General features: G+C 41.3%; 1 long non-coding RNA gene across 5 annotated transcripts; it reads left to right on the forward strand.

The window, feature by feature from the left end:
• The first annotated feature begins 2,010 nt into the window (after positions 1-2,010).
• Positions 2,011-23,123, forward strand: LOC125632582 (uncharacterized). Of its 5 annotated transcripts, none has more exons than XR_012666943.1 (6): positions 2,011-2,291; positions 10,843-11,129; positions 11,259-11,737; positions 12,272-12,416; positions 14,881-15,716; positions 20,745-23,123. It is a non-coding gene; the product is annotated as an uncharacterized LOC125632582 (long non-coding RNA). The 5 variants fall into 5 exon arrangements; XR_012666944.1 differs by having other exon boundaries at positions 10,843-11,038; XR_007355362.2 differs by having other exon boundaries at positions 10,843-11,737.
• The last annotated feature ends 2,558 nt before the right edge of the window (positions 23,124-25,681 follow it).

A 25,681-nucleotide genomic window follows, 5' to 3' on the forward strand; every position in this document is an offset into this window, starting at 1 on the left:
GTGAACATTATATACCTGGCAGGGCCAGCAGAGAGTTATTCATTTTCTTTATGGATGTGGTATATCAGTTGGTGAAGGCAGCCTGTGCTGATTAAATTCATTTGTTTTGGCAACTCTGCCCACTTTTAGCCTAGATCTGCATATTTTTGCATATCCAGGCACTCACAAGTAAAAGTCCTGCATATGTTAACACAGGCACTTTGTGCTTCATGGCAAAATTTCTCAATCATTTGTGTTTATATTCGTCGATATACGCAGATCTTACTCATTTTTGCAGAGTTATGCATTGCACACCTTGTGGCAATATTTTGCCCAGTGATTGTAACTAGATTAGTTTGCATCTGTTTTATGGCTTAAAATAAAGACAAGAAAAACAAATATATGTAAGAGATCTCAGCTCAATGGCCTGATTGGCTGTACACACATAGAACTATGGATCCTATGGACATGTGGCCAGCTGTCCTTCTCTTCTTCCAGGATTCCATCTCCTAGGAAAAGTGATTAGTGCACAAATTATCAATGAGTTGTGGTGATTTATTTTTGAAGGAGGGAAATCATATGCCCCAAAGGGGATCAGACTCTGGGTACACACTGAAGATGCTGCACATACTATTGTACCTGGTTATAGCAGTTTCCCTAGCAACTGGATAGTGGCGTATAGGGACTGTCACTCATGACTGGCTCAGTTGCCACCTGAGGCATATTACATCCCTAATAAAATATGGGCTGAGGTTCTCAGCTGGCCTTTCTCCACAACAGACCTTTTAATTTTGATGCCACTGAGGTAACCTGTGGGACAGAATTCCCTACCCTCTCTGTGCTGTAGGGCCTCAGTGGTTCCGTACCCTCCACACAAACTGTGTCTTCAAGAGGTGCAGGGTGGCTGTTCCCTCCATGGATTTTCCAGGGGGTCATGAGGATGGAGCCAAATTTCTAAGGTCCCTCAGTTCTAAGGGTTTTTGAAGCTGTTAGGTGTAACTGTGGTTACACAGTAATGGAAGGTGACCAACACCCTAACTCTAGAGCCGTCACCACAATTCCATAATTGAACATGTACAGCCAGTCTGTAAAGTTGGTAATGTGTTTTGGGATCCATTTGGAAGAAAGGTGTTATAAAAATACCAGAGTATCATCACTGAGCCTTTATATGAGACCATCTGGGCCAGATTTTCTAACATGCTCAGCATTTCAAAGAACACACCTTCCTTGTAGGTACTGAAATGAGCAGTGTGCTGGAGTCTTAGGAAAATCTGATCATGAGTGTGAGTTCAGAGTACAAAAAAATCTGGCTCTGAGCTCTTTAGAAAATCTGGCCCCAATACGCAAGGCTATTTACAAAGCGAACAATAAGTCTCCGTCTTGAACAGTATAATAATTAATCATTTATACTGGATGTCACTGGGTTTACACAGAAAAAAAGTAAGAGGAATAATCATGTCTGAGTTTGCAGGAAAGCACATTTGACTGAGAAGCTAAAGAAACAAGAAAGAAACTGGGGAAATTCCACAAAACTAGATTTACTCTCATAAGGGAGCTGAGCTGGAATGGGCGAGGTGAGGGGAAACAGGCAGGAAAGAGAGGAGGAAGGAGAAGTAAGAAAAATATAACACCTAGATGTTATATTGTAGGAAAATTACTGTTCCCTTGTTTAAAAAATCTACTGCATCGTCTCTTAGGCTTTAGTAGTCCCAGTTCTATTTGCATGTCAGAATTTACAGCACAGACCCATCATATGCTGTTGTCACCCTTAAACCTAAAACTGTATTACTAAGTGCCTGTGGGAATTATCTTTGTAATGCTGCTAGAAGCATTGTGTGCAGGTGTTAGTCATTGCAGAAATAGCAGTCACATGAGTTAAAGCTGCTTGGAAATCATGCAGCAACTTTCACTAACAAACCAGCTAGTTTTAAAGAAATGTTATTCATTCATGAATCAGCAGGGTTTTTTTTTTTTGCAAAAGCTTGCTATTTCTTCACTTCCCTTAGTCCCTATCCCTCTTTTTGGCTTGCACAGCTCTCACCTCTCCATTTGTAGAGTGCCTTGTTTCTTTTTGCAGAGGCAGTTGTGATGACCTATAACAGCGTCTGAGATTCTCCATGTTCTTCTTTAAAAAAAGGAGTACTGGTGGCACCTTAGAGACTAACCAATTTATTTGAGCATAACCTTTCGTGAACTACAGCTCCCTTCATCGGATGCATTCAGTGGAAAATACAGTGAGGAGATTTATATACACACAGAACATGAAAAAATGGGTGTTATCGTACACACTGTAAGGAGAGTGATCACTTAAGGTGAGCTAATACCAGCAGGAGAGCGGGGGCGGGGGGGGGGGAGAAAACTTTTTGTAGTGATAATCAAGGTGGGCCATTTCCAGCAGTTAAGAAGAAAGTCTGAGGAACAGTGCGGGTGGGTGGGTGGGGGGAATAAACATGGGGAAATTGTTTTACTTTGTGTAATGACCCATCCACGCCCAGTCTCTATTCAAGCCTAAGTTAATTGTATCCAGTTTGCAAATTAATTCCAATTCAGCAGTCATAGATTCATAGATTCATAGATATTTAGGTCAGAAGGGACCATTATGATCATCTAGTCTGACCTCCTGCACAACGCAGGCCACAGAATTTCACCCACCACTCCTGCAAAAAACCTCTCACCCATGTCTGTGCTATTGAAGTCCTCAAATCGTGGTTTAAAGACTTCAAGGAGCAGAGAATCCTCCAGTAAGTGACCGGTGCCCCATGCTACAGAGAAAGGCGAAAAACCTCCAGGGCCTCTTCCAATCTGCCCTGGAGGAAAATTCCTTCCTGACCCCAAATATGGCGATCAGCTAAACCCTGAGCATATGGGCAAGATTCATCAGCCAGATACTACAGAAAATGCTTTCCTGGGTAACTCAGATCCCACCCCATCTAATATCCCATCACAGGCCATTGGGCCTATTTACCATGAATATTTAATTACCAAAACCATGTTATCCCATCATAACATCTCCTCCATAAACTTATCGAGTTTAATCTTAAAGCCAGATAGATCTTTTGCCCCCACTGCTTCCCTTGGAAGGCTGTTCCAAAACTTCACTCCTCTGATGGTTAGAAACCTTTGTCTAATTTCTAGTCTAAATTTCCTGGTGGCCAGTTTATATCCATTTGTTCTTGTGTCCACATTGGTACTGAGCTTAAATAATTCCTCTCCCTCTCCAGTATTTATCCCTTTGATATATTTATAGAGAGCAATCATATCTCCCCTCAACCTTCTTTTAGTTAGGCTAAACAAGCCAAGCTCCTTGAGTCTCCTTTCATAAGACAAGTTTTCCATTACTCGGATCATCCTAGTAGCCCTTCTCTGTACCTGTTCCAGTTTGAATTCATCCTTCCTAAACATGGGAGACCAGAACTGCACACAGTATTTCAGGTGAGGTCTCACCAGTGCCTTGTATAACGGTACTAAAACCTCCTTATCCTACTGGAAATACCTCTCCTGATGCATCCCAAGATTGCATTAGCTTTTTTCATGGCCATATCGCATTGGCAGCTCATAGTCATCCTATGATCAACCAATACTCCAAGGTCCTTCTCCTCCTGTGTTACTTCTTATTGATGCGTCCCCAGCTTCTAACTAAAATTCTTGTTATTAATCCCTAAATGCATGACCTTACACTTCTCACTATTAAATTTCATCCTATTACTATTACTCCAGTTTACACGGTCATCCAGATCCTCCTGTAGGATATCCCTGTCCTTCTCTAAATTGGCAATACCTCCCAGCTTTGTATCATCCGCAAACTTTATTAGCACACTCACACTTTTTGTGCTGAGGTCAGTAACAAAAAGATTAAATAAGATTGGTCCCAAAACCGATCCTTGAGGAACTCCACTGGTAACCTCCCTCCAGCCTGACAGCTCAGCTTTCAATAGGAGCCGTTGTAGTCTCCCCTTTAACCAATTCCTTATCCACCTTTCAATTTTCCTATTGATCCCCATCTTACCCAATTTAACTAATAATTCCTCATGTGGCACGGTATCAAACGCCTTACTGAAATCTAGGTAAATTAGATCCACTGCGTTTCCTTTGTCTAAAAAATCTGTTACTTTCTCAAAGAAGGAGATCAGGTTGGTTTGGCCCAATCTACCTTTTGTAAAACCATGTTGTATTTTGTCCCATTTACCTTTGACTTCAATGTCCTTAACTACCTTCTCCTTCAAATTTTTTCCCAAGACCTTGCATACTACAGATGTCAAACTAACAGGCCTATAGTTACCCGGATCACCTTTTTTCCCTTTCTTAAAAATAGGAACTATGTTAGCAATTCTCCAATCATACGGTACAACCCCTGAGTTTACAGATTCATTAAAAATTCTTGCTAATGGGCTTGCAATTTCATGTGCCAATTCCTTTAATATTCTTGGATGAAGATTATCTGGGCCCCCTGATTTAATCTCATTAAGCTGTTTGAGTTTCGCTTCTACCTCAGATATGGTATTATCTACCTCCATATCCTCATTCCCATTTGTCATGCTACCATTATCCCTAAGATCCTCTTTAGTCTTATTAAAGACTGAGGCAAAGTATTTGTTTAGATATTGGACCATGCCTAGATTATCCTTGACCTCCACTCCATCCTCAGTGTTTAGCGGTCCCACTTCTTCTTTCTTTGTTTTCTTCTTATTTATATGGCTATAGAACCTTTTACTATTGGTTTTAATTCCCTTTGCAAGGTCCAACTCTAATTGACTTTTAGCCTTTTTCACCTTATCCCTACATGTTCTCACCTCAATAAGGTAGCTTCCCTTGCTGATCCCTCCCTTCTTCCACTGCCTGTATGCTTTCTGCTTTTTCTTAATCACCTCTCTGAGATGCTTGCTCATCTAGCTTGGTCTACAACTCCTGCCTATGAATTTTTCCCCTTTTCTTGGGATGCAGGCTTCTGATAGCTTCTGCAGCTTTGATTTAAAATAATCCCAGGCCTCCTCTACCTTTAGATCCATAAATTCTTCAGTCCAATCCACTTCGCTAACTAATTTCCTTAATTTTTGAAAATCAGCCCTTTTGAAATCAAAAACCCTAGTTGCAGATTTATTTTTGTTAATCCTTCCGTTCAGTTTGAACTGAATTAGCTCATGATCACTTGAGCCAAAATTATCCCCTACAACCATTTCTTCTATGAGGTCGTCACTACTCACCAAAACCAAATCTAAAATGGCATCCCCTCTAGTCTGTTCAGCAACTACTTGATAAAGGAATCCATCAGCTATCGCATCTAGGAAAATCTGAGCCCTATTATTATTACTAGCACTCATCCTCCAGTCTATATCTGGGAAGTTAAAGTCTCCCATGATCACACAATTTCCATTAGTATTTACTTTATTAAAATCATTAAAAAGGACTCTATCCATATCCAAATTAGATCCCGGCGGTCTATAGCACATCCCAAGCACTATCCCAGGGGAGGCTCTAATAGTTTTCTTCCCCAATGTAATTTTTGCCCAGACGGACTCTGTCTTATCCATTTCATCGCTTCTTATTTCTATGCTACTTATACTTATATTTATTACTTATGCTACTCCACCATCTTGTGCTTTTTCAGGGAGTTTCTTGAGCAAATGGTGTAGTTTCTTTTGGTAACCCTCAGTGGGATCAGAGCGTAATGGCTTGTAGCAAGTGGTGTCGGAGAGCTGCCTAGCAGCCTCTTGTTCATATTCTGACCTATTCATGATGACAACAGCACCTCCTTTGTCAGCCTTTTTGATTATGATGTCAGAGTTGTTTCTGAGGCTGTGGACGGCACTGTGTTCTGCATGGCTGAGGTTATGGGGCAAGTGATGCTGCTTTTCCACAATTTCAGCCCGTGCACGTCGGTGGAAGCACTCTATGTAGAAGTCCAGTCTGTTGTTTCGACCTTCAGGAGGAGTCCACCCAGAGTCCTTCTTTTTGTAGTCTTGGTAGGAAGGTCTCTGTGGATTAGTATGTTGTTCAGAGGTGTGTTGGAAATATTCCTTGAGTTGGAGACGTTGAAAATAGGATTCTAGGTCACCACAGAACGGAAGGGCAACAAAAATGATTAGGGGTCTGGAACACATGACTTATGAGGAGAGGCTGAGGGAACTGGGATTGTTTAGTCTTCAGAAGAGAAGAATGAGGGGGGATTTGATAGCTGCTTTCAACCCCCTGAAAGGTGGTTCCAGAGAGGATGGTTCTAGACTATTCTCAATGGTAGAAGAGGACAGGACAAGGAGTAATGGTCTCAAGTTGCAGTGGGGGAGGTTTAGGTTGGATATTAGGAAAAACTTTTTCACTAGGAGGGTGGTGAAACACTGGAATGCGTTACCTAGGGAGGTGGTAGAATCTCCTTCCTTAGAAGTTTTTAAAGTCAGGCTTGACAAAGCCCTGGCTGGGATGATTTAATTGGGGATTGGTCCTGCTTTGAGCAGGGGGTTGGACTAGATGACCTCCTGAGGTCCCTTCCAACCCTGATATTCTATGATTCTATGATTCTCCGACTGGTTTTTGAATGTTATAATTCTTGACGTCTGATTTGTGTCCATTTATTCTTTTATGTAGAGACTGTCCAGTTTGGCCAATGTACATGGCAGAGGGACATTGCTGGCACATGATGGCATATATCACATTGGTAGATGTGCAGGTGAACGAGCCTCTGATAGTGTGGCTGATGTGATTAGGCCCTATGATGATGTCCCCTGAATAGATATGCGGACACAGTTGGCAATGGGCTTTGTTGCAAGGATAGGTTCCTGGGTTAGTGGTTCTGTTGTGTGGTGTGTGGTTGCTGGTAAGTATTTGTTTCAGGTTGGGGGGTCTTTCTGTAGGCAAGGACTGGCCTGTCTCCCAAGATTTCTGAGAGTGATGGGTCGTCCTTCAGGATACGTTGTAGATCCTTGATGATGCGTTGGAGAGGTTTTACTTGGGGGCTGAAGGTGATGGCTAGTGGCGTTCTGTTATTTTCTTTGTTGGGCCAATCCTGTAGTAGGTGACTTCTGGGTACTCTTCTGGCTCTGTCAATTTGTATTTTCACTTCAGCAGGTGGGTATGGTAGTTGTAAGAATGCTTGATAGAGATCTGGTTGGTGTTTGTCTCTGTCTGAGGGGTTGGAGCAAATGCGGTTGTATCGTAGAACTTGGCTGTAGACAATGGATCGTGTGGTGTGGTCTGGATGAAAGCTGGAGGCATGTAGGTAGGAATAGCGGTCAGTAGGTTTCTGGTATAGGGTGGTGTTTATGTGACCATCGCTTATTAGCACCGTAGTGTCCAGGAAGTGGATCTCTTGTGTGGACTGGTCCAGGCTGAGGTTGATGGTGGGATGGAAATTGTTGAAATCATGGTGGAATTCCTCAATGGCTTCTTTTCCATGGGTCCAGATGATGAAGATGTCATCAATATAGTGCAAGTAGAACCCCAACTAAAACCTCTCCTTACAGTGTGTATGATAACACCCATTTTTTCATGTTCTGTGTGTATATAAATCTCCTCACTGTATTTTCCACTGCATGCATCTGATGAAGTGAGCTGTAGCTCACGAAAGCTTATGCTCAAGTAAATTGGTTAGTCTCTAAGGTGCCACAAGTACTCTTTTTCTTTTTGCGAATACAGACTAACACGGCTGCTACTCTGAAACATGTTCTTCTTTGTTTCCTTCAATGGCTAGATATTAAGGTGTCGGTCAGTACAGTTTTTTCCCCACTGGTCATATTGTCATAATGCTACAGCAAAAGGCAAAGAAAATGATTGAGATTCTGGTACACTTACTGAAGCTAAGGGTCCACGGAAATCAGCAGAACCATTCCTGGAATCAGGGGCTGCACAACATGAATAAAGGAATCAGAATCTGGCCAAGTGAGAATGGCAATGCAGATCAGCACTATGTAGGAGATAAGGTTCTGACAGTCTGCAACGTCCTTCTTCCTCTCGCTCCCTCTTTGTTTTATCCCAAAATAAGAAGCTATTTTCTTTTGCACGATTCCTTGTTGGCTCCAGGGACAGCATTCCATTTCCTGTGTAATTTCCATGAAAATTAACGTTTCACTTTAGGCCCAGATTAACACAAGCAAAAATGATGAAGTTTGCACATGGCCCAGTAATTACAGGAGGTTTGAAAAGACATTAGAAGAAAGTGGGTAATTTTCTTTTTGACCAAACTCTATATAATAGTGGCTCATCCATTTGTTCCATTCTGTTACAAGGTGTTTGTCACAATGGGGTAACAGGGCTTTAAAAGATTGTAGGAAACATTAGAGACAGCATTTGTATCTAATATCCAGTAAAAAAAGACCTGCTAGCAAGTGGGAGAATGTAAAAGAAAATCAGGAGGCCCAAATTAAAATCTGGATGGGAGACCATAATGATTGTTAACTGGAATGTGCAGAGAACAGAATTAGCTTTCAAACCAAGGCCTTGTCTATAATATCAGCTCAGTTCTGCAGCTCTTACTCACAGGGTGCTTAGATACGATGGTATCTGGGGGAGACGATCCCTCTCCACGAAGCCTGGTGAATAGGGAGATGTCACAGGCTACACTGTCCTTAGTGCAGCCAGACCACTCTGAGAAGGGTGGAGTGGGCTGGACCTTTGGCCCCTTTCTTCCCTACCCTTCTGCCTCTTTTGGGGTGCGCTGCTCCTCTGGAGCTCACTGTAGGAACAGGCCCTTCTCTCTTCTGAGTGCGGGGAATGCAAATGTGGATGGTCTTCTGCAGGCCTTAAATGTGGGGATGCTTGTCACAATCTGTCCCTAGTCTGTGCACTTGCCAGCATATGTGGGTTCAGTGTGTGGTGTTCTTTACGCTAATGCCAGGGGAGCTTATGTTAAATAAGTTGTTTTATTTTAACTTTGCAAACGCCTTAAACCGCAAAACCCAGAGCTCCTAGTTGCAGCAGGCAGCTCTCTGTTCTGATCAGCAGTCAAGAATCCATCATTGCTATGTGAAGAGTGATCTCCCTAAACTTCCCAACCCCAGCTCCCTTATATAACAGTGGCAACTGTCCCCGCACAATGTGTGAACATTTGTTATAGTCTCCTTTGAAAATGTGCCCCTCAGGAGCTGTCTGCCAGGCACTGACCCAATGCATTTAAGAGTCCATTATATTGTTTGCTTCCAGGGTGTGTTGTTGAGGATATACATCTGGAGATACATTAATGGGCAAGTTCTCCTCTTAGTTGAACTGCTGCAGCCATATAGACGCCAATGGCATCTGCCCAGTAGTATGACTGTCTCATTGCATTGCTTCATAGCTCCAAACACTATTATAGAGACTGAACAGAAGTGGGTGGAACATAGACTAAGGGCTTGTTTAAATTCTAATGCACACCAGAGTGTTGTGCAATAACTGGCCCATGTGGGCCCTGCTGCTGTGCACTAGAAATTCCCTAGTGGACATTATTGTAGTCCTGTTTCAAACAGTACTACAGTAACATGCACTAGGGAACTTTCAGTGCATGCCAGCAGGGTCGGTGATTGTGAATTAGAATTTACACCCTACCTGGTGCGGCACCATGTACGCTGATCTAAATGCACCCTGTTCCCTCCCCTTAACCTCTGTCTACCTGATTGTCTCTCAGACAGTATGAACTCCTAACGATAGGGACCCAGTTTTGTAGTTGTAAAAAACGAAGTGGGTAAACTCACCTATCTGGTGTTCCAGGCCAGTGGCATGGTAGACACTAAGAATGCCCTTATTTTGAATTGGGTTTAGGCTAGAATGACATTGGGGTGAAAACCGGATGTGCCATTAAAATGCACTTTCGGGTGAGCGTAAGGCACTGTGTAGACAAGTCCTAAGGAAAATGCTGGTCATAATCCCTTTTTAAAAATGCTGTATTAGCTTTAAAAAGAAAAGGGAAATTAAATCTTTAAAAGCTACAGTGAAATGAAGCTTGGGATTTGACTTATACTATTGCAAGTAATTAAAATCAAAGTTATGGCTAAAGCCTTAACCTTCACCTGCTCTGTGCACAGATACTAGAGAGGTCTCAGAGTGATTCTTGAGGTTCCCAGTCATACCATGTAGCAATACCCAGGAACAACGATAAAGGATGGCATGAAAGACTTAACTTGGAAATGTTTTGCTTGTGTTAATTAACTTTAAATCAATCCCTTGGTACTATTTTAATGGAGGTTTTAAAATATATTTATATTGTTATGAGCAGGTTGTACGTTTTACCGGACTACGCTCAGTGTAAAAAGATGTCATCCAGCTAAATTATTTGACAACCTCTTTTCCTGCTTACTTCCTCCTAGTGTTTGCTTGTTAACTTTGTTCAAGACAAAACTTTGCCATGATGCCCGAGTGCATTAATAATGAGAATCATCTCAAACATTTATTAATCACTTCAGGGCAGGTATTTCACTGTTCTTTAGAAAATGTTCAAACTGACACATTTAAGGGCACACAAATATTTCTGGGATCCTGCTGAGCAATTCCATTAAGGCACAGGTGAGAGGTGACCCCATTTACATTCTCTAATTGAACTGGATTTCCCCTGGGACAGGCAGAAAAAAAAATCGGATAGAAATTCACAGAACTAGTAATCTGTTATCGCTATGTCTGTTCCCCTGCTATAAGTGCAGGGAGTTTTCTGTGCAGTGTTTTAGGTTTTGGAGCTGGACTTAGCCACCTAAGAGTACCTATCCTGTTCTTTGCAATATCAGCATCTATGGAAGCTTGTTGCTTGCTAAAGCGTATTGAAGTTGATGGAAAGACGCCCATTGACTTAAATGAGTTTTGAATAGGCCTTTATGTTTGTGATTCTCAGCATGGCCAACTATAATATGCTATGTGAGCTCCATCTGAAGAATCTTATATGAACTCAGTTATATGCTGTGTTACTTACAGCCTCCACTACAGATGACTCTATCCATTTGGCAGTCTCCACAGAAAGGCGAATGAGAATTTCACCCCTAAGTGAGACCCACTGCCATGACAGCCTGAGGAATCATATACTGCTTCTGCCTGTTATGTATGGCACATGATACTACAGATGAAGAGAGGATTTCATTTGTTGGGGCTGTCGATCCAGCAGTTTCCTTTGGTACTAAATTAGTTTCAAACTTATAGAAACCAAATTCCAGTACCAAGCTAACATCTTCTCCGATAAGGATTTGAAGGGAAAGATAATTACAGTATGTAAAGTTTCTAATAGCCTAACTGTCAGTTATGCTTGCAGACAGTTTGCTAAGAAACACTGAGTAAAATACATGTTTGATTATCAGGCTGAACATTGCTTTCACATTCTTTTTATTTTTCTTCAGCTATTCTGTCACATCAGGCTTTTGCTACAGCAATTATATTCATGACATGTACTGAGAAGACACAAGCAAATTTTACATGTCACTGGAATAATGAACTCAGTGCTCTTCTCTTTTGTTATTATGGAATTGGATGGGGAAGCCGAAAATATTCACACTTGTTGACATTTTGTCCAATACAAAGGCACAAGACGACGCATGGAAATATTTTTCTAAGCAAATTATTGGTGTTGTGGGAAAGCAGCCCTGTAGATTTTTTGGGTTGCATTGCTGTGCCATGGAGACAGACAAATAGTTTTTCATCCCCACATTCATTCAGTTCCTCTCCTAAGTGAGCAATGCTTGCACAGGGATGCAGTGTATCCAAGAGCTGTCATTAGAAAAATGTGATGCTTGCTTCATGCCGAAGTTGCACCTTGTCTTGCCAAACACAGAAACTGCTTTACTGCTTGCTTGTCTTCTTACAGAACATGACCAGGAAGGTAAAACTCTTACTGTCAGTTAGGGAGGGGAAAATGGGCTTGAACAGATGTCTAAGATGCCCTTGAAATGTGTGCATTTGAAATGTACTGCGAGAATGTCAGTTGGTAAGAACTTCCATTATTTGCCAGTAGAAAGGGCAGCTACAATTTACTAATATGTGACCACCTCAAAAATTATTTACCTTTTGGTTTTGATTTCAATGGGAGCTGGATCAAGCACTTACTTTATCCTGTGTTGGATTATTAAAATGTTTAAGCTTTGATTTATTCTTACAAATAGGCTTAGCAATTTTGTAAATTCAGACCTGTTGTCTCCTTGTCACTAGCACTTCCATCCTTCAGTAGTTACATTTAAAGTTGAGGAGAAACAAAAATCCCAACCAGAAAACAAGAAGAATTGTGCAATGAAATTTTTGTGAAATTTTTGGTTTATCTTATATTTTGTTTCTTTCTGGTTCACAGCAGGAATCTGGTATGTGTGTGTGTGCACTATGAAATGTCTATCAACAATATATTCATTTTTTTCCTTCAAAGGTTAAATTGGCAGTAACCCGGCAGTGAAGTTACTCACCTCTGTAAGTCTTTGGAGGATTGAGCCCTAGATTTGGCTTAATTTATCAAAGAATAGGGAGCTGGAAGATGCAATCTATCCCCTTCCATTCACTCTTTTTATGAAAAGGTTTGTGGCTTGGATGCTTTATTTAATACCTACCTAACATAATAATTAATAACTGGCATTTATCCAAGGATCTCAAAGCACTTTACAAACATTTATGTGCACATCACCAGCATTAGCTTTTATTACAGTATTATAACCATTGTGTAAAAAGAAACTGAAATACAGAGAGACAAAATGAAAGAATTGCCAAAAAATCATGCTGAGTAATTGGGAAAGGCAGGAATGGAACCCAGGAGACCTGATTTCCACTCCCCTCTTCCACTAGTTTACACTTCACACACATATAGTTTCACAAAATATGACAATACTGAAATGATAGTTCCATAGTACATGCTTTCTTAACCTGTAGGATGTGGAATTTGTCTCTGTGCTTTGTGAATGTGATGAGTTTTTATATTTACTGTGTCTTTGTATGCTGCTTCTCTTTTTTACCAGAGAAAACTTCTTACCATGATTTGCTTTCAATCTGTAATCCTGGAAGATATGGAAATCTATTAGTCACACTGGGAATTGTTAGATGCTTTAGTTCTTGCAATACTATTTGAGATTTTAGGAAAATAAATAGGTATGCGAGAACCTCAATAACAATAAGATGTATCCTTTCATGGTCCCAATAGATTCCTGATGTTTTTGAAGTGACATATCATGTCTTCTTAAATTATTCTTGGTCGTAACATTTGACTATAAGGACCACATGCAACATACATGACAATGAAAGGGCTGTTTGGCATGCACTGAAAGTGCAAAGAGTCAAAGCTGTCAAGCCATTGCTCTCATTATAAACAGTGCTTTGAGGCAAAAAAGAGGAGGGTGCTATTGCTTCTAGGGAAGGCGATATTACTTCTGATGGGTGAATATCTTTTGTAGTTTGCCATTTTTCCAGTGAAAGAAATGTAATGCAAGAGAAATCTACTTTGTGCTTCAGCAAAATGTGCAATTATAAAATCAGTGAATATTCATCTGCCTGTGCTGTGAATAATTTTCCTTGAGTTTCATTTCAAGGTAAAATGGCAATATTACCATAACTACTTCTATGGGATTTTAAAAAACATTCGCACAATCTGACTTCTTCCTTGACAAATTGAAAGTCATAATAAGGTGAATCATGGCAGATGGGGCAGTAGGTATTGCATGCAATCTTACCTGTTATTTAGTAACATCAGCTCAAGAGCTCCTTCTTAGGTGGCCTCTCAAATTTTGTATAGGATTTAAGGTGGGATTTTCAAATATGCCTAAGGAAATTGGGCATCTAACTCCCTTAGGTGCTTTTGAAAACCCCACCTTTAATGTCAAGGAAATTCCATTTGAACTGTTCACAATCAATTATCTACCTATATGATAGGAAAGGCAAGGCATGCACAAGATCAGCTTTAGTCTTTGAAATAAATTACATTTAAAGCACCCTAAAAACAAATGTGCTCCCACATAATGGAAGACATTAGAGAGAGAAGAGGCCTCTCAGGATACCTAATACATCCTGGCCTAGTGAAGGATTGATCTACAGATGTATATTCTGGATTTTTGTCCACTCCAGTTTTAAATGACTCAAGGCATTAGACTTTCACTGCTACATTTAGGAGACTATAAGATCTCTTTGTCAGAAGGTTCTTTCTGATATATCGCCTCATTTTGCTTTTTGTTAACTTAATGTCTGCAGATCAAATTACATCTTCATCTATAAAACTAAATAATTCCTCTTCTACCATAGTGTTTACATGCTTCGAATATTTTAATCAATTATTTTCTAACTCCCTTAGTCCCCCCTAAGCCAAGTTGTTTGGGTCGTTAATCTTTCTTCATGTACCAGTCTGTCCAATCCCCTAATAATTTTTGATGCGGAATCATCCATTTGTTCCCCAGTTTACATACCTAGCACCTAAGTAGGAAAAAGGTTCAGCATCATCTCACTAAGATTGATGACCTGGATAATTTCCAGAACATCATCAGGGAGACTTATAACTATCAAAAGGCCAATTAAAAGATTTAGTAAGGCGCTGTGATTATATACTAGTCTTTGTCATTGACCGACTAGTACTTGTCTCATTGTCAGCATATAAAATCGATACCTGTGTATGCTTTAGAGTTCACTTGACATTTAAAATTAGTTTGCATATTCATTCTTACTTAGTGGCTTTCTGATAAAATTGTTGTCATTAATGAGCTTATAAACACATACACTCACAGTTTGTGAATAGAGCTGGCTGGAAAGTCTTTGACTAAATGGTTTTTAGTTGGAAAATGCTGTTTCATCAAAACAAACTTTTTAAGGGAATTTACCAATTTCAATTAAAATTTATCTAGGAAAGGTTTCTCAGGTCCAGGATGGAGTTTTTGGTCCAAATGAGAGTGATTGTGTGTGTGTGTGTGTGTGAGAGAGAGAGAGAGAGAGAGAGAGAGAGATCCTGGTGAGTCGAGCATTCACCTTTTTTAAGTCTTGTCTCTGCTCTGCTTGATTTGGAACCAGGACTTGAACCCATGTGTGATGGGGTGGACTAGATCTGGAAGCCCCCTGCTGCACCCCGTCCCAGAAAAAGGCAGTAGAGAGGTCCTTCAAGCTGCCTACAGTGGCTGTGGGGGAAGCAGCCAATCAGAGCACAGCAGGCTAGTATAAGAAGAGCTGCAGGGGCAGTGGGAGATCAGTTCCTTGCTAGACCTGGAGGAGAGTGGATGGTGCACCTGGCTGGCTGAGGGAGTCGCAGGACTTTGGACAGGGCAGTGCTGTCAGAAGCCATGGAGAGCAAGATGGAGCTCTGGGCTGGCTGCTGGGACTTCACCAGGACAAGGCCCTGAGATAATGGTGAAGAATGTGCTGGAGCCATAGGGAAGTGTCCCAGGGAATTAGAGTAGCAGTGCAACTTAGAGAAAGGGACATGGCATGGCTGCTATCTGTAGGGTCCCTTGGCTGGGTCCTGGAATAGAGGGTGGGACTGGGTCCCCCCCACCAGCCACTGAGAAAGTGGCCTGGACTTTTAAGCACCCCAGAAGGGGAACTGAACTATAGTGGCCCAGCTGGAGAGTTGCAGCCAGAAAGGCCCTGAGAGGGTGAAGACATCGCCCCCAGGGAGGGAGCCCTGGGGCACCACACTATATTTTTTGAAGCAGAGACAACTTCAGAGAGATGTTACAGAGGGCACGGAGTGAGGCCCCTGTTGGACTTGTACCCTGGAAGGGGTTTGCTTCATTTTTTATTTCACAACAGACTATGTGTGACGTGGCTGGAGGGCTGAGTCAGCGAAGACCCACCACAAATGGAGTGAGTGTACAGGCACACTGCACTGAAAAAGGGAGTTCTTGTGAGAGGTGAGTGCACCCCATTACACCCACATTCCAAGTGAGTGCCATAATATCTGGGGTATAGAGTCAGCCTCTCTGTTTTTGTGGCCCGCTGAATATTTAATACAAAGTGGAACATCTCCAACTGGAGAGACCCACTCCACAATAGCCAATTGGTTAGGGCACTTACCTAGGATGTGCAAAGACCTGCGTTCAAACAGAACAGGGACTTGAACCTGGGTCTCCCACATATTAAGTAAATGTGCTCAGCTCTTGGCTTTTCTGGGGTGGTGGTCTATCTCTTGATTTTTTTTTTATGAAAAACTTCTAAAAGTCTCAGTTTCATCCTTCTTCTAAATTAAAGTGTCATAAGCTGAGAAAATGGTTTCCTCCCCAGCTCATGTGTAAACCACTTAGTGTAGTATACACCTTCTTTTACAGAAAGGCCGCAAAAATAATATCCCTATTATTAAAGAGATGTGCTAACTTTGAACACATAATTAAGGGCGTGAGATGAAACTGAGTAAAGGAAAAGTTGGACTGAATACTAGGAACCAATTTTTAACAATGAAGTCTGAGACTCCCAAAGGAAGTGGTGGAAAATCCATTTGCTAGTTGCATTTTAAGCTAGGCTGGGCTTAAAGTGCAAGGACATAGTGCATGGAAAAGTCATATACTGGCTGTGAGATGAACTAAGATAATATAATAGATCAGTTGACAAAGCCCTGGAATTAGTACGTGTTCAGGAATAAACATTTAAAGACAAAGGGCAAGATTCTCAGCTGTATACAGTGGTACTGTTCCACTGGGTTCATGCAGTTTTTCTGATTTACACCAGCTAAGTGTCTGGCCCACAGTGTTCTTATTATGTGACCTACATCTTGCTACATAATCACAGAATGTCTTCTAAAGGAGAAATGTTATATATAATTTCATTTTATATTATATATGCATCTCTCAGCAAATGTTGGTGAATTACTTTCCTAGCCACTGTTAAACATTTTTGGCTTTTGTAATTCGCAGAAATGGAATTTATTCAGGTGAGTCATGGTTTTTTGGGGTCATGTATTTTTGTGCAGACTTTTTTCTATATATTCATAAAAGTAATGAAGGAAACAAAAGTATTGAATTTTCAAAGCATTGTGCAGTGTTTTAATCAAGTTGATGAAACCACTAAATTTACAGGTACATAGGCAACTTGTGCCTTATGCTTTTATGATCTTCAGGGCTCATTACAAGGTTGATCCTTTTTCTCACTTGAAAATGGGGGAGGAACTAAGGATGGGGAATTATTTGAAAGGGAGGGAGAGGGGATTTGTGGTGGATTATGTTAATTTCCAGCACATGTATTTTTAAACTGTGTCAAGGTCACTTAGAGCATATGGATGGTATCGTTTTTAGTTCTTCTGTAAGTCTAAATTCTGGGGTGTATAACGGAAGTGTCATATGTAAGACACTGTAGGTAATTGATTTGCTCCACTCAACACTGGTGAGGCCTTAGTTGGAGTACTGTGTCCAGCTTTGGGTACCACATTTTAAGAAAGATATGAACAAAATGGAGAGAATCTAGAGGACAGCAACAAAAATAACAAGAGGTTTAGAAAACATGACCAGTGAGGAAAGTATGAAATAATTGGACATGTTTAGTCTAGAGAACGGAAGGCTGAGAAGGGACATTAGCAGTCTTCAAATATGTAAAAGGCTGTTATAAAGAGGATGGTGACCAATTTTTCTCTATGTCCATCAAAGATAGGACAAAAAGAAATGGCTTAGTTTGCAATAAGAGAGGTTCAGGTTGGATATTAAGAAAATCTTTTGAATGATAAGGATAGTTAGGTATGGGAACAGTTTACATAGGGAGACTGGGAAATCCCCACCATTTGAAGTTTGTAAGAATAGGTTAGACAAACACCTGTCAGGAATGGTCTAGGTATACTTAATCCTGCCTCAGCACAGGAGGATGGACTAGGTGGCTTGTTCAGATCCCTTCCAGCCCTACATTTCTGTGAAAATAAATAAATTGTACAATAGATATGTTCAACAATACTGCAGTCTTTAGGGAGGAAATATAGGTATCTGCATTTATTAAAAATGGCGATAGCTGCAGGCAGATGGACAGAGATTCAGAGAATTAGTGATAAAATAAAACCTAGTTGATCATCTAGCTAATTCCCCTTCTAAGGCAGTATTGTTCCCTATGATGTATTATCCAGTGCTCTGTCCAGTTTAGTTTTAAATGATGGGACTTCTGACACTTTCCTTGGTATATTTACAAAGGTAAATATATTCTGTTCATTTGATAAGCAAAAACATATTTCATTGGAGAAAGCATCTGAATTATAGATCAAATCTGTCTAAATTTCAAAACTTTCATGTATATTTCATTAAAGTAGCGCTGACAGATAAAAGGTTATTAATTTGTAAACGGACTTGTAAAGTGTTCTAGACTCATGATGCAAAATTTGAAAATTGCGGGATGAATTTGATTAGGCTGGACCTTGCCATGATTATGGCTTTGTATGTGACAGGCATAGTAAAATACCTACCCTACTCATGGATAAGTACATACTTCCATTAGGGAAAAGGTATGGGGAGACTTTTAGGCCATGTGTGCACTACAGGCACTACAGAACCAGTGCTGCAGCTGTGCTGATATAGCACTGTAGTGTAGACACTCCCTACATCAATAGAAGGGGTTTCCATCAATGTGGGTAATTCACCCCTCTGTCCCATCCCAGATTGGTGGTAGCTAGGTCAGTGGAAGAATTCTACACCGGGGTTAGGTCATCTTAACAATGGCGCTCAGGGTGTGACTAGGATACATAAGTGAAAGTCTCTATAGCAGACTATGGGCCAAACTCAATGGTGAATCGAAGGCCTGATCTATACATAAAATTCAGATCAACCTAGCTACAGCTTTGAGGGGTATGAAAAATTCACATCCTTGAGCACTGTACTTAAGCCGACCTAACTCCCAGTGTAGAGGCAGGTAGGTTGATGGAAAAATTCTTCCATGAAACAAGTTACCGGCACTCCGGGAGGGAGCTGGATTACTACATAAAGAGAAAAAGTTCCTCTATCGATGTAGAAAGCATCTACACTATGGCACAGCTGCAGCACGGCAGCAATGCCACTGTAATACCCATAGTGTAGACATTGCCTTAGTGAATGTAGAAACCTATATAGAGAAGTCCCACAGAATTGAATGGACATAACCTGTCTATAGTATGTGTGTGTATTTTTAAAATAGGCTATAGACTCATTTATCCTGTTCTATCCCCAGTATAGAATTGTAAAGGATGGTTAAAGAAGCCAGTAGAATAATATAATCTATTAAAACCTATTGAATTTATCAGTAACTTATATACAGCCATATTATATTTCTGTAGGTCCTTGTTAGTTCCATTTCTATTAAATTCTGTCAGACAGTTATAATGATAATACTAGAGGGAGTCTATGCAGGTGTACATTATACCTTCTTCCCTTCCCTCCAACCTGTATATCATACCTATTTAGACTCCCTTAGACTAGTACAGATTTATATTCACTTGCCAACATGCAGTGCACACATGTACCCTCCCAACAATGGCCGGCTGAGTATAAGGGAATCTGTGTTCAAATTCAGCTTTCAATCACATCAGTATAGATCTGGAATAACTCCATAAACATTTACTCATTTACTCTAGATGTACACTAGAGTAAATGAGAATAGAATTTGTCTTCATATTAGCAAGGAAAGCAACCATCAGGGAGGTGAAATGTGTAAGTTAAAGCAGACAGTCCCTATTGTAACTTAGATCTTCAGCTCCTTGTGCATAAGTCTCACCAGTTCAGACTCCTTAATACTCAGGCCCGGTCTACACTACCACCACTGGTCGATCTAAGCTACGCAATTTGAGTTAGTAACGTAACTCAAGTTGACGTAGCTTAGCTCTACTTACCACAGGGTTCACACTACACTATGTCGGCAGGAGATGCTCTCCTGCTGACGCTGCTTTCACCTCTCATTGAGGTGGAGTACAGAAATCTATGGGAGAGTGCTCTCCATTGACTGAGCATATTTTCACTAGACCTGCTAAATCAATGCTGCTGCATCGATTGCAGCAGCGCTGATTCAGTTCCATAGTGAAGACAAGCCCTTAGACTTTATACATTCAGTAAATGGGTGTAAGTTGGTCTAAAACTCTTAGGCCTGACCTACACTTAAAAGTTAGGCCAACATAGTTCTGTTGATCAGGGTGTGAAAAATCCATACTGACCTCCCCAGTGTAGACACAGCTAGATCAATTGGAAGAATGCTTCCATCAACCTAGCTGCCATTGCTTTGGGGAGCTGGAGTTCTTATAGGGATGAACTCCTCTTCCCCTCCGTAGATGTAGGAAGCATCTACACAACAGGAATTACAGTAGGATAGTGTAAACATGGCGTAAGTCAATGTAAGGGAGTCTAGTTTAGTTCGTTCACCGCTCCTCTAGAAGTGAAAAGGTTTGTTTTAGGGGATGTGGTGGCTGCTATACTGTGTCGAATTACTTAATATTTGCACAGCAATTTGGAGATGTAAAGTGCTATATAAATGCCTGAGTTTCATTATGATTATTTATATGAGTATCAGAAAGGACAAAAAGGTGAAAAGAAAACAACAGAAAATAGTAATTCCTTGGTTTGAAAACTGTCCATGAGGCCTCTTCTGGTAATCATAAAAAATCCAAGATCTTCCTCATTACTTAGATGATTTAGCCTAGTAATATTTAACCCACAGATAATTTCATGTGGCTGAGACAAGGTGGGTGAGGTAATCTTTTATTGGCCCAAGTTCAGGCTTTCAAGCTTGCACAGAGCTCTTCTTCAGGTCTGGGGCTGACATGGCTACAACAACATTGCATGTGGCTGTCCAGAGTCTATAGGTTTGACTGAAACTCTATGCTTTCTATCTGGTCTTAGCCTTGTAAACTTAGCCTTCCTCTTCGTCAGAACAGTGCTCAGGCTAGGGGCAGTGCTCAGGAAATGATCATTATCATGATTCTTACCTTTTTATTACCACCTTACTTTCTTCAGAGAGATGAGAAAGGATCAGACATTGGACTCTCTGACCTCCCTCCAAACAGCAAGAAGACTGGAGGAGAGAGAACTAGTGACGGAATGAACCACTGTCTTCATGGATAGGAACTGAGTGGGAAGAGGGACAGAGGGGGAGAAACACTACCAATGCCTTCTCAGAAACTGAGGGTTGGGGGAGTGGAAAGAGAGTGACAAATGAAAACAGAGAGCCAGCAATTATTCATGGTATGATATTCTAACACAACTTTGCAATATTTTTATCATGATCTTGTATCTTTGTGATGTTGAGTTATAATACTAAATGCATAGCCAAAAAAGTGAATTTTCAGTAGAATTTTTAAACAGTTTCACTTTGAATGTGTCTTGACCTTTGTGTTCACTTTCCATAAATCTTCTAGTGATCAGGTATCCCCAGTGCAAATCTTGGAAAAAGCACATCTCTAGGCAGACTATTCCAAATATTTGCCATGAGTGAAATCTGAATGGTTACCGACCAGACACAGTGAGAATTTCAAACTGAAAATTTTACACTCAAGTATGCAGTTTGAAATTTGTGCTGCTGTTGGTTCATTAGTGGAGTCATTCAGTCAGGAAAGAGAGTGCCACTTGAATTATGTCATGAAAATTTCAAATGAATTTAGATGGCCAGATTTTCTGGAATAGAATTTGGCTGCATCTCCTTGTTGAGCGTCTTATAAAGAGCTGCACAGAGGAAGCTATTTGCATTGCACACCAACAAGTATTATTGGTCTTACAAAATCAGTGAAGAATACGACATATTCTTGAGACCATCTACTGGCACATTACCCACTAGCCAACTACTAACTTTTATATGCAGACACTTCTAGAGAGAATACTCTCATAACTCCCTAGCTGGGGACTCTCTTGATGTGGAGGAGTCTCCAGTAGGTTTTGAATTGGCATACCCCTCCACCAATGTTTCTCTAAACACTACTGGGGGGTGGGGTATAAAAGTGGTCAGAGAATCAGGAAGCCATCTAATCCTTCAAGGAATTAATGACTCTAATAGATTCCTAAGTGGTGCTGCTAGTGTGATTCTGGTTGGAATAATATGGGAATATATTTAGGGAAGGAGGAAGATGTTCTCTACTTTTTGATCAGGTCCTGAGCACTCAGGCATTTATCCAGACAAGCACTTAAGCATATGCTTAACTTAAGGCATGTGAGCAGCCCCTTCCAGTAATGTCAATGGGATTACTCACATTTTCAAAAGCTTTGGACTGGGCCCAGAGTGCTCAGTTACTTACAGGATCAAGCCCTTAAACTTTTTATTGTGCTACATAAGGCCCCCAGAGCTTAAATAGTTCTTAAGTATTGCGTAGAACTTACACTGGCTCCTGCACAAGGTTGAATTCTGCCAACAGGGAGAGAGAAGCACCATACTTCTGTTAAATTATTTGTTATGAATTATTTGCCCAGCTCTTGTCATTATGATACAAGTCCATGGCAGAAATATCACCAGGCAACATTGGGACTTTGCATGGTGTTTTATCAGTGGCTTTTTACGAAGTTAAGTGGTTTTCCTACTCCTCACAGTTGAATATTGCTTATTTAGTCAGTTCTCCATGACATGAGCTTGACAATTAAAAAAGCACTGTTCTCATTTCCCAGGGCTTTTGTTCTTTGGTGTCAGGTACTTTTAGCAATAGGTATTTCCAATTCCGAAGATGGGAAGGGTCAATCTGTGTGAGCCAGGGCTTTGTCTAATTGGCATTAAAAAAAAAAATCAAAATGATGGTGATGCACTGACTGAAGATTAGGAAAATACATCATCCACAGCAGCTTCTTCTTAGGGAGAGGCACTGAGGGGAGAGATTACCACATGTTACTGAGAAACACACAGAGAAAGTCAGGGTATTTTGGCTAGTGTTTTCTAATTAATCTTTTTATCACTTTTTTTTCAATTCATAGTAAATCTATTTAAGCATTCCTGCTGGTGGCAAGGCTGGAAGGAAAGAGGATTTTAATTAGAGATGTACAGTTCATGTAACTAATGAATCAATAGTAATTGAATATAGTGGAAGCTGCTTAAAAGCACAGCCATGACATTACAGTAAAAATCCTTCCTTTAGCAGGTTTAGTCCTATTTCAGATAATCTTTTAAGAGGATTCCCCTATGTATTCCTGAGAACATATGTTTTTCTTTATGTATTCTCTTACGTTTATCCATTTACTAGGTTTGATCAATATGTACAGCAGTATTAATTCTTGTCCTTCTCCAATCTGTGGGTATTGGATCCATAGATTAATGCATATCCCTAATTACAGTCAGTCAATGAATACATTATTTTAATTGAACAGATTTTCCATTTACAATCTAGGGAAGTTCTAGTAAATGTGACTCTTTACCCATTAGCGATGACTCATGAGATTTTATTAACTTTTTAAGAATTGTTTGTTTTTAAAAAAAGGCTCCAAAAATCAGCTTTACACACTAGGCTATACACTGCACAATAGGAAGCTTAAAACACCAGAAGGAGAGACTTCCTCTCCATAACATCAGCCTGTTAAGCAGCACTACAACTGGGGTTTTGATAGGCATAGGAAAATAGTAGACTCATTCCATAGCAAACGTATCTTAAATGATCAGCCCTTCTCCTGGTAAAACTTGTTGGAGAGCATTCTAGGGGGGATGTCTTCCAAACCCAACAGATCATCAACATGCCATTTATGTCTTTCCCTTCAGCACCTCTCTCGAAAGGCTACATCTTGGACAGTGTAACTAGCCTTGTGGATGGGGGGAAGCAGTAGAGATGGTATATCTTGATACTGTCTTGCATGACCTTCTCATAAACAAACTAGGGAAAAGCAACCTAGATGGAGCTACTATAAGGTGGGTCCATAACTGATTGGAAAAAATTCCCAGAGTAGTTATTCAGTCAAGCTGGAAGAGCATATCAAGTGGGGTCCTGCAGGGATCAGTTCTGGGTGTGGTTCTGTTCAATAGCTTCATCGATCATTTGGATAATGGCATAGAGTACACTTATAAAGTTTGCAGACAATAGCAAGCTGGGAGGGGTTGCCAGTGCTTTGGAGGATAGGATTACAATTTAAAAGGATCTGGACAAACTGGAGAAATGGTCTGAAGTAAATAGGACGAAATTCAATAAGGACAAATGCAAAGTACTCCACTTAGGAAGGAACAGTCAGTTGCATACATACAAAATGGGAAATGGCTGCCTAGGAAGGAGAACTAACAATCTAAATATGAGTCAACAAGTGTAACGCTGTTGCAAAAAAAAGTGTAAGCAGAGACAGGGTAGGCTCCACCCTGACATCTGGTGGTGAGGTGTGGCAAGTTGTGGAAAAGAACTTCAGGGGCTGATCTCATTTGCATAGGCACACCCACCCCGCCTAGAATGAGGCCATAACTGCCCAAATGGTCACTTTGGCTGCTGTGGGATCCCCAGTGTCTCTGTTATTGGGGCGGGAAGAATAAAGTGTTAGTACCCTGATTATGGGAACTGTGCTTGGAACTGTACTTGGCCTTTTTGTTATGATGGAGGACTCACCATCAACTGAGTAGCACTCACTAGGCAAGGGACATGGGTTCCAAAACTCTGTGAATTGAGAGAGACTTGAGGTGTAGGCCCCTTTGTGAGGGCCTGAAGCACCAATTGCACCTCTGTCTCTCTCCACTGTGGAATGTCAGAGCTAATTTTGGGTCTATTAAGAGTTTTGTTACGGGTACTGTGCTGAATTCACTTCAGCCTCATGGTGCACCAGCACTAAGGCTCCTACTACTATGAGCTGAAATCACCGAGAGCTGAAATCACTGAGCACTGTGTCAAGTAGTGGGGAGCCGGAAGATCTAGTGTGCAGCGGAGCTATTTGTGAGACGGCGGGGTGAGCAGAGCTGTTTGTGAGACGGCGGTGTGTTCGTGAGACGGCGAGCTGAGCGGAGCCGGTCGTGAGACGGCGGTGTGTTCGTGAGACGGCGAGCTGAGCGGAGCCGGTCGTGAGACGGCGGTGTGTTCGTGAGACGGCGAGCTGAGCGGAGCCGGTCGTGAGACGGCGGTGTGTTCGTGAGACGGCGAGCTGAGCGGAGCCGGTCGTGAGACGGCGGTGTGTTCGTGAGACGGCGAGCTGAGCGGAGCCGGGCGTGAGACGGCGAGCTGTGCAGAGCGGAGCCGGTCATGGTGGAGCGGAGCAGAGCCCTGTGAGGCAGTCAGCTTCAGGACACGTAAGGTGCCCCTTACCTCTTTCCCCCACACCCAGGCACATTTTAGCCAGACTGGGGAGTAACACTCTGCAGATGAACTTTTGAACTCCGGGGCTGGACTTTTTTTTGGACTTTGGGAGATTTGTGGATTGCTGGACTCAAGAGACGTTTGGGTTCTGGGACTCAAGAGCCTGAGGGAAAGGATGTGGCCCAATTTTTCTGGGGTGGGTCGGTGTTCATGGTTTGGTTAATGAACACTAGTTGTGGTGTTTCCCCAATTTAATGCTGATGTTGTTTACCTCATGTTATTAAAGATTCTCTACTACACTGAGACGCCGTGCTTGCGAGAGGGGAAGTATTGCCTCCTTGAGGCGCCCAGGGGGTGTGTAAGATTTTCCCAGGTCACTGGGTGGGGGCTCGAGCCAGTTTTGCATTTGCTTTAATGAGAGGGAACCCCTGTGTACTGAACCCAGCCCTTGCTGCTATCAACTTGGCCTGGCAGAAGGGTTACAAAAGCAAACATCATTCTGGGATGTATTAGCAGGAGTGTTGTAAACGAGACACAAGAAGTAATTCTTCTGCTCTACTCCCCACGGATTAGGCCTCAACTGGAATTTGTGTTCAGTTCTGGGCACCACATTTCACGAAAGATGTGGACATATTGGAGAAAGTCCAAAAGGAGAGCAATAAAAATGATTAAAGGTCTAGAAAATATGACCTATAAGGGAAGATTGAAAACATTGGGTTTGTT

The sequence above is a fragment of the Caretta caretta genome, chromosome 2, assembly GCF_965140235.1.
Source record: "Caretta caretta isolate rCarCar2 chromosome 2, rCarCar1.hap1, whole genome shotgun sequence".
In the NCBI taxonomy this organism is placed as follows: Eukaryota; Metazoa; Chordata; order Testudines; family Cheloniidae; genus Caretta; species Caretta caretta.